This window comes from Micromesistius poutassou, assembly GCF_964030765.1.
Source record: "Micromesistius poutassou genome assembly, contig: SCAFFOLD_5490, whole genome shotgun sequence".
NCBI lineage: Eukaryota > Metazoa > Chordata > Actinopteri > Gadiformes > Gadidae > Micromesistius > Micromesistius poutassou.
In genome coordinates this window covers 1-9,119 of record NW_028179845.1, presented here as the reverse complement: position 1 = coordinate 9,119, position 9,119 = coordinate 1, and the positions used below count along the sequence as shown (strand labels likewise).

Below are 9,119 nucleotides of genomic sequence, written 5' to 3'. Positions count from 1 at the left end.
GTAGTGTCCTAAAACAGAACTAAATGTAGAAACAGCAGAACCTGAAAAAACAACCAACTCTTCACTAGACAGTACACACATGAAAGATTAACTTTACACAAACCATTCCAGCTGAATTAAACCATAAGGAAAAATATTCTTTGCTATATACACCCTAAAAAGCTCAGAACAAGTGGAAGGCCAGATCGATTTTTCAAACGTCCAGAACTAACTCAGCCATAGGTGTCCAACGGCCGTTTGGTTAATGGATAACTTGGAAACAAAGGGCGGCCAGTGGATTAACGTCCTCCACGTTTTTTATGGTGTCAAAAGTTGAAACTAGTTGAACGTCTTTCGACTTCACTAATCACGAACACAGAGGCCATTGAGGAGCGGCCGCGGGGGAGCCTAGCACTCTACCTAATTGGAAGAGTACCCAATTTCCTGCCACTCCACACAATTGTAAGACACGGGCTCAAATGTACATCAGCTCACGTCGTTTGGATAAAACGTCAATACTTGTTTAAGCATCGAGGAAATCACTACTTGTGTATAGAGGTCGATGGATGAACAGGCTTTGGGGGAGGACTGGCGGTTGACATGCCCGTTCTCTCATCTGTGTGCCCAGAGCCGTTTTAGTTTTCAAGTCACAACATTCCTCGTCACGGCTCCCGTTCTGATCAAGAGTAAATAATCAGAATCACGGTCACGCTCTGATCATTAGCAAATGGGAATGCTTGAGTAGGACCGGGGAAATAACTTGGCGTCAGGTGACGATATAGGCTCATTAATGCATGGTTTTTATAGCCTCGTAGTGTAGCCTTACAAACTATTCCCAGTGAAGTTACAAACCAAATTATATTTTCATGAAACTCTGGTCCAATGTGCTGGCAATACTTTGGCCACTTCTCTAATGATTTCACAGGCGTTATACCTCGATAACAATAACAGCCACAATAACTGACATTTAATTTGAACTAAAACACAGACTGCCTGCTCGAGTTCTGCAAACAATATCACCAACATCCTTTTTGAGACAAGGTGAATGCTAGTGCATTATAAAACATAGTTGCAAGTATGAGCAATTGTTCAACTTGAGCCTAGGGCATAAATAGTACAGCTCAATATTATATTGTCTCTAAGGGAAGATGTCTAGTGGAAAAAATTAAAAAGGCCAGTGGAACGGAAGTCCGGGAGATGGGCATGGAATGTTAGTTTTCTGATGGTCAGGTGTTGCCTACAACTTTTCCCATAAGAAGGAATATTTAGTGGAAAACCATCACACTTCTTTGGCTTTTCAAAACAACCTTTTCACCCTTTACTGTGACTATCGTTACTTGACACAAAATGACACGTATCCTTGTTAGTCATGCACTAAACACGAGATATTGTACAATTCTGAACACACAGTGAGTGAATAATGTATTGAAATCCTATTGCAGCAATATTTGCACATCTAAAGCACACATTATAGTCGTGTGATATGCCATGCTGTATTATTCAGTTAAAATAGTGATTGCAATAGCATTGCAAAGAAATGGACGCCTATAATTCAATTTCAGAGAAGCAATAATTCTCTGAAACATTTCAGATTCCGAGAATCAGCCCATAATATCAGTTAGTATTAGTGGACTACATAGTTACGGTGTGTCTATTGGGACCGCATTGCATTTGGGGGTGAATTGACTAATCTTACCCATATAGAATACTGGTCACAAGTCACAAGACAAGTCAGGTCATCAGAAATGCAATAGTTTATGTCATTTGTAATAACTCAAATGTCGGGACCATATTAAAAAATCAGAGGGGCTATACTACACACAGTTCTGGTGACATTAAGCTATGTACAGAGAACAACCCTCGCAGAGTTATCCACGCAACGCAAAACGCATCACCGGCCTGCTGCAATCACTGTGCAACAGAGCCAGCGCACGCCCCCTTCCCACACTTGGGGGAAAGTGGGATACCGACCGCACAACGTCCAGATACGCCTCAACATGGCCGGGTAATCTAAACCCGTCCACAGCAAACGGCGTGTGATCCACCCCCTCCTCGTCGTTGTTGTTGTTGTTGTTGTTGTTTTGAACCGAGGTAATGCTATGCTACGATAATGTTCTTGTCGCTCCAAAACACAAGAACGAAAGTAGCTCCCCAAATTCCGACAGTGAACCCCCACACCCCCCCAACCTGCGCGCACCGCCGCTTGTTATGGTCTGACACCCGGAAACGTCAGACGGGATGTCCATCTAAGCGGGTTAATCATTATTCAGTACCGGGATCGCGATCCGCCGCATGCCGGCGGCTGCCGACCCGGGCTGTGGTGGTGGTGCTGGTGCTGCTGCTGCTGGAGGCAGAGGACTACCAGCTAGCAAGACGTCGGGCTGTGTCTCGGCACCGTCAGCAGCACAACACCGAAGAAGAACCGTCGCTCCCCCTCCGGTGACACACCGTGAGGCACGGTCAACAACCGAGTGTGGGTGAACACAACAACAGCTAGGCTTTCGGGGGCAAGGGGTCTGGCACCCGGTTGTCGTCCGCCTCGGAGCTGTTACGGAGGGCTCACTGCCCCCCGAAGTCGAGCAACAATGCCTGGCCTCTTGACATGAACCCGGCCCGGGCGGCGGAGGAGGAGGAGGGGGCCGGCAGCGGGGAACGACAGGGTGTCCCGGGTGCTGCTGCACACACACAGCACCCACACCTGGCAACCCGTGGGTCGTTGTTTTAAACCCGCACCGTGAGTGGCCCGGTGTGTCCCGGCGGGGGCTCGGGTCCACAGGTACCCGTGACGCGGATGCTAACAAAGGCCCGGGCTTGTCCGGAGCGGAAGAGCGACACAACGGGGAGGAAAGAGCTAAGGAGGAGGGAGACGGAGCGCCCCCTGAAACACGTCCCCTTTTACGCACCCGTCCGGGGCGCGATCCGGGACAATACCGGCACCTACGTGCGCGCGGGCCGCGGTACGGGCACCTGCGAACGGCTGCGGGGCGATACTTACAGGCGGAGAGGGTGGATGGTCACGGATCTCGGCCCCAGTTTCTCTCCGACTCCCAGGCAATCACTCCGACAACATGGCGGCTCGATGGGAGCAGGCGAGAGCACTGCATGATGGGAAAGTGTGAGCGAGCGTGCGGTTCATTGCGCCAACTAGGAGGGGAGGGTCGCCGCGATGAACCCTTTGTTATTATGGGTGCAAGTATGTAGTTATTACGCTTTGGGACGACACTTTTTTTTAAAATTATGATTCGACACTCGGTTTCCTTTTTATACACAGCGAGATGACATTAATTGGTAGTACTTGCGTCGTTTCGGACAATTTAAAATGGGTGGGTGTTTATGCCGGTAAATAAACACACGCTGGGCTATGATAATATATCAGGGGGACGGTAAATGGTGTGGTGGGCATGCCGCGCATTAGTGTGAAAAGAATAGGTAGGCAATCAACAAACCTCTGGGCTTCAATGCAAAACAGGTTTGGGCAGACCTTGGTTAGGGTGATTTCAGGTGACCGAAAACTCAGCATCAGAACCAGAAGGATCCTACATACCTTGAAGGATGTAGGATGTTTTTTCCTCCTCATCTATTTTTAATACTTGATAGATTTTAGTAGCGATTGACAACGGGCGTTAGATTAATGCAATGAGGGGAAAAAAACGTTTTCAAATGTGTGCACATGAATCAGAAATCACAACAGAAGTCGGGTTTAATTTAGAAAGTGATTTTTTTTTTTTTATTACCTTGAACCTCGCTCAACACTCATTAAGGATCCCACATCCTCTCTATGTAGACCACCGGCTTGTATTTTCGTATCTCCTATCGGCAGCAACAAATTAAAATCCTCCCTTTTAGGAGGACACTCGTCCCCCAGCGCACACAGATATCCTTAAGAGCCGTCGCTAGTGGCAACAGGCTGCGGCGCAGGTGTGATGGAGAAACTTTGAGTTTGTGTCTTGCCTCCCACCTATTCCAACCCCCCCGCCCCCCCCCCCCTCCCCCCTCCCCCCTTGTGACCCCAGCCCCTAAAAGTGACCCCTCCCATTTCTAGATATAAAAACCAACAAAACAATTACTGGCTGGTTATATTTACATGCACAGTCCCCCGTCCCCCCCGCCCCGCCCCCCCCTCCCCCTCCCTCCCAGACACACTATTGCCAAATCCCAACGCCATCTAACTTACAGATTACATGTGTAGGACGGATGGTTTTTTGTGCTTAAACAATAAGCGTAGGACCTTTTGATTTGGAGACGCCCGCCCGCCGACCGCGTGACGCTTTGACACGTACTGTCACAATCACACGTAGTCAGTCGCGCACGCAGCTTCCTGGTGCACCACGAACCCTATACGCTAAATTCCGGGATTTGCAACAGTTTAGTGGTTTAGTGTTACCCGGACTACCCCCGGCGGGGGGGGGGGGGGGGGGGGGGGGTTGGGGGGGAGGTGGGGGGGGCGGGGGACGGTCTGTAATTCAGCGGACAGTGTGGAGTACTGATGGCTTTGGGACCGAGCGTTTTTCTCGTTAAGACTGCTCTAGCATGACATCATCACATTCTAAAACAACGATATGGAAGAACGGTGCCTCTTTCATTATTATTATTATCATTATCATTATTATTATTATTATCCTAATTATCATCATCATCATCATGGTCACGTGACACCCAAACCAGAAAACACAAGAGGGGCACCGAGTGACAGAGTCCAGGGTGTCTTCACTGAGGACAAGCTACACACGCACACACACACGCACACGCACACACACGCACACGCACACGCACACGCACACACACACACACACACTGTCGGGAGTGTGGCGAGCTGGCAGTTTGTTGAAGTGTGTCCCGGATGACCTCTTTAGTCGTTGTCCTGTAGCTCCGCCCACCCACTTCCTGTTCTCTGCTTCCTGTCTCCTCCATCACGTCGTCACGGCATGCTGGTACGTCCCTGAGCTCTGTGCATTCTGTTCAGGGTAAATGTCTCTCTCTTTCTCGCTAGCATTCTCTCTCTCCCTCACTCTCACTTACACACCCACACACACACCCACACACACACACACACACACAACACACACACACACACACACAACATTCTGGCTCACATGCACACTCTCTCCAGTTCACTCTCTTTCTTTCTTACTCTCTTTCTCACTCTCACTCTCTCTCTCACACACACACACACACACACACACACACACACACACACACACACATAGACGAAGACATCGCTCTCCTCCTGGATGAGGGGGGGTTGGGGTTGGGGGGGGTGGGGGGGGAAATCCGTTCTTCAGTGTGATTGTGACACACACAGCCGAGTGTTGTCATGGTGACCAGGTTTCCATCCACAGCTGGCACTGTCACGGTTCAGCCTCACGGGGGCGCTGATGTCACCTAACCAGCCCTGTGGTGATGGGGAGATGGACGCGCACATCGTCAGCACAGCGCTGACAGCTTTCAATACAGGCCAGTGTTGTACAACGCAGCCTGAGACACGAGTAAGATACGTTCAGTCAAAGCTGAAGGGGATTTCAGCTGCTAGAGCAGATGGGACTATCTAGTCCTAGCTAACTAGTGCAAGTTAAACAGGGGAGATCAAATGTAAATTACAGATTTTATTATTTTCGCTACTAATGAAAAATAAATACATACTGCACTACCAACACATCTACCGTATATATATACACAACCCATCTAATATGATGAGGTGAAAGCGTGTACACACTTTTACTTGTTGTGTCTTTATGGACATTATGGTTAAGAGAGGGAATCGGGATGGAGAAATGTAATGTAGGAGGTGTGGCAGGACGGCAGGTGGGACTTGAACCTGGGTCACTCCGAGGCATACTGCTCACACGGTTAGGTGCACTAGTAGGTTGAGCCATCCCTTTACAGTACATTTACATCGAGGGGATTTTGCAGACGCTTTTATACAAAGCGACTTACAACCATTCAAGCTTCCGGTCACGTAAAGTAAACAACATATAAACAATGTGAGCTAAATCTAAACGAGGTGATACCTACGTGTAAAGTGGCTGGAGCTGAAGGTGCGAGGACTTCTGTGGGGGCTGGTAGCCGTAGGAGTCAAAGCCACCGATGAAGTCGACTGTTGGGAGGGACCAGAGGGCAGGGTTAGGGTTAGTATCCACACCAGGAAAGTCCTTCAGTTCGCTCTCTTTGGTCCGGACCAAAGTACAATGTTTAGTTTTTGGTTTGGTGCGGTTCCTTTTCACATTGCAATTTATCGCAACAGTCCTCAGAATTTGACAACAAACCCCAACAAACCCACATGTGTGCAAAGATTGTTCCATCATTTGACAAAGAGGTCTGGGGCGGGGTAAAGCGTTTAATAAAAAAAAAGGGGGGGGAAAGCGCCAGTGAAAGTAAACAATCACGGATATCCAGCGTGACGTCTGTTGACCTGCGGACCGGTCCAACTCCTCCTCCCTCAGCCTGCTGCTGAACGTGTTACATGCTTCAGCATCTCTATGTGTGTTGTCCAGCAGACGTTTTACGTGCTTTTGTCGCAGCGTGGGGTGAAGATGAGTCGTGGCTCAACGCGGAGCGGAGGAGACGGAACGTCTGTTGGATATCGGACCCGGATATCAAACGATATCAAACAACAAAAAACGAATCAAACAATAATTCCCATAATGCGCGCGACTGAGCGGGCGCCTGTTACGTCCAATGAGGCGAAGGACTTTTAGAACTGGATCGGACCGAGGTCGCTTTCACATTGAAGCGTTTGGAACCGAGACCTCCTCTCCTGCTGGGTCTCGGCCCCGGCCGTCTGGTCCGCTCCAGAGGTCGATGGTCTGTGATGATGGTCTGTGTTCACACCAGCCCAGAAGGTCCGCACCGGAGATTTATTTTTTTGGTTTGGTTCGAACCAAAACAAGGCAGGTGTGAATACGCCTTTACTTTCTTCTCCTTTGGATTGGGTTTGTCAATGTGATGCTCTCTCTTTTTTAATTCAAGTTCAATAAACCACACTCAGTGTTTCACTTCAAATATGAGAGTTTAAAATAGATTTGTGATCTCAGTACCCTCTGAGGTTAAAAAGACACTGGTTTGGGGTAATTAACAACTATATTAATACATGGTGTACATTTATACTATATATATATATATAGATATATATATATATATATATACCATATAGTATACCTATATGGTATACTATACCATATAGGTATACTATACACGCCATGGTGGATGACCCTCTCAGTGGGGCCCCAGATCAAACACAGAATGTGATATGTCTTAATCATACAGAATGGGTTATGGGGTTGATGTCTGAATGGGGCCCCTCAGGTAAATATCACACGACATGTGACGTGATATATCTAAAAGCCTCTCTAAATCATGAACTTCTGCTTATGCCACAAACTGTCTGTGTGGAACCCTGAATGTATCAAATATGGACCAAATATAGGCTAGGCCTTTAAAGTAGGCTCATGGTTTGGGGCAGCTAAACCCAGTGCTATATTAGTTCGCTTGTTCAGGCCCTGCAAGTCAGGTTATAGGCTATGAATCAGAACGAATGAAGGTATCGCCCCTCTCCAGCTGGCCATCCCCAAGATGCACCAGCATACAGGATATCACATCTACCAAATTCAAAATGTTCTGGGGGAGGACCCCCAGACCCACCCCCACTCCCTCATGTACACCCACTTTTGCACAAATTGGAGGAGGGGGGGGGGGGGTGGGGGGGGGTCTTTATGCTTCTTTGCCCAGGGGGGCCGTAGTTCACAATACATTCCTGTATAAATGCAACTTATAATGTGACATGGTGTGCCGTTTGTGTCAATAATCATCAAGCACAGACGACTCTGCGGTGGTGGGAGGGGGGGGGGGCCCCAAAGGCTTGAAACGAATTCTGCTTAGGGCCCCCAAAATGCTTGGGCCGGCCCTGCTCACTGCCCATAAACGCTGTAGAGTTCAGCATAGGCGGTGGCCTCGTGAATCATAATAACGTGGCTGTTTGCCGGCCCATGTGTCTCCATTAGAGAGCCGTTCACTCGTTACCAAGGACCGATATTTCACTGTTGTATCCCCTTAAGAAATAAAAACCCCTGAATCGTTGTCCTTGAACGTGATGTGTTGGTTTTAGTTTCTATTTCATTTCATTAAGTATCTCATAATCCACCCAGGATCAACTAGTGTCATTCTATCAACCAATCATGTATTAAATAACATATCATATTATCATAAGACGTATTCAGTTACATATCATAACAGCACAATATCCAGTCACAAGGAATCAAGAGATTTCAGGGCATTTTTCATACACTGCCAGGAATGCAGTATGCGACGTGATGTTCCCAAAAATGGCAGAGCTACAAACTGACAAGCAGACAGACAGACAGACCACAGGAGACCAGAAAAGATACACAGACAGACTCAAGATAGATAGACAAGATAGACAAGCAAATCTGACTGGTACACTGACAGACAGACAGAAAGCGAACTGAAAATACATGTTTGACGAGTGGAGCTCCCACGCCACAACGGACAGAATCCTCCGGAGAGACAGAGAGAGAGACTATCTCTATCTCTCACCTTGAGTCAGCCAATCGGAAAACACAATAGCGAGCCATGCTCCCTCGCCACCGCTGCCACGGCAACAAAAACTAAAGCAGTTACTCAAGAGAGTTGATACTCGTCGGCCACTCGTCCCTTCAGCAGACATGAGCCCGGAGAGATAACAAGGCCGGGAGAGAGAGCGAGAGAGAGAGCAGAGGGAACATTCGAAAAATGAAAAAAAACACTTACAGCTGTCCTCGTCATCCTGGAAGACTTTGCTCACGTAACAGGCGTAAACAAAGCCGAAGAGCTGCGGAGAAGACGGAGGAGAGAGATGGGTTGATTCCTGATCTGTGTGTGTGAACGTGTGTGTGATGTTCTCGTATGTTTAACCTAATCACGACCACGGCCTTCAGCACACACCATGAGGAGCACCGGTGAGGACCAAGACTACGGCCCCTCAGTACAGAAACCCTGTGATTATTACATGAACATATTACCATTGTAATAGGCTGGTACGAGTGTGTTGATATGCTGTGTGTGTGTGTGTGTGTGTGTGTGTGTGTGTGTGTGTGTGTCTGTCTGTCTGTCTGTCTGTCTGTCTGTCTGTCTGTCTGTCTGTCTGT

The 9,119-nt window shown here is 48.1% G+C and overlaps 1 long non-coding RNA gene across 1 annotated transcript; it reads right to left on the bottom strand.

Annotated features, from left to right (window-relative positions):
- Window positions 1-4,963: 4,963 nt before the first annotated feature.
- On the bottom strand, window positions 4,964-8,804 carry LOC311371359. Its single transcript, XR_014641063.1, has 3 exons — window positions 8,743-8,804; window positions 5,992-6,073; window positions 4,964-5,371 (listed from the first exon to the last, which is right to left on the bottom strand). It is a non-coding gene; the product is annotated as an uncharacterized lncRNA (long non-coding RNA).
- Window positions 8,805-9,119: the final 315 nt, after the last annotated feature.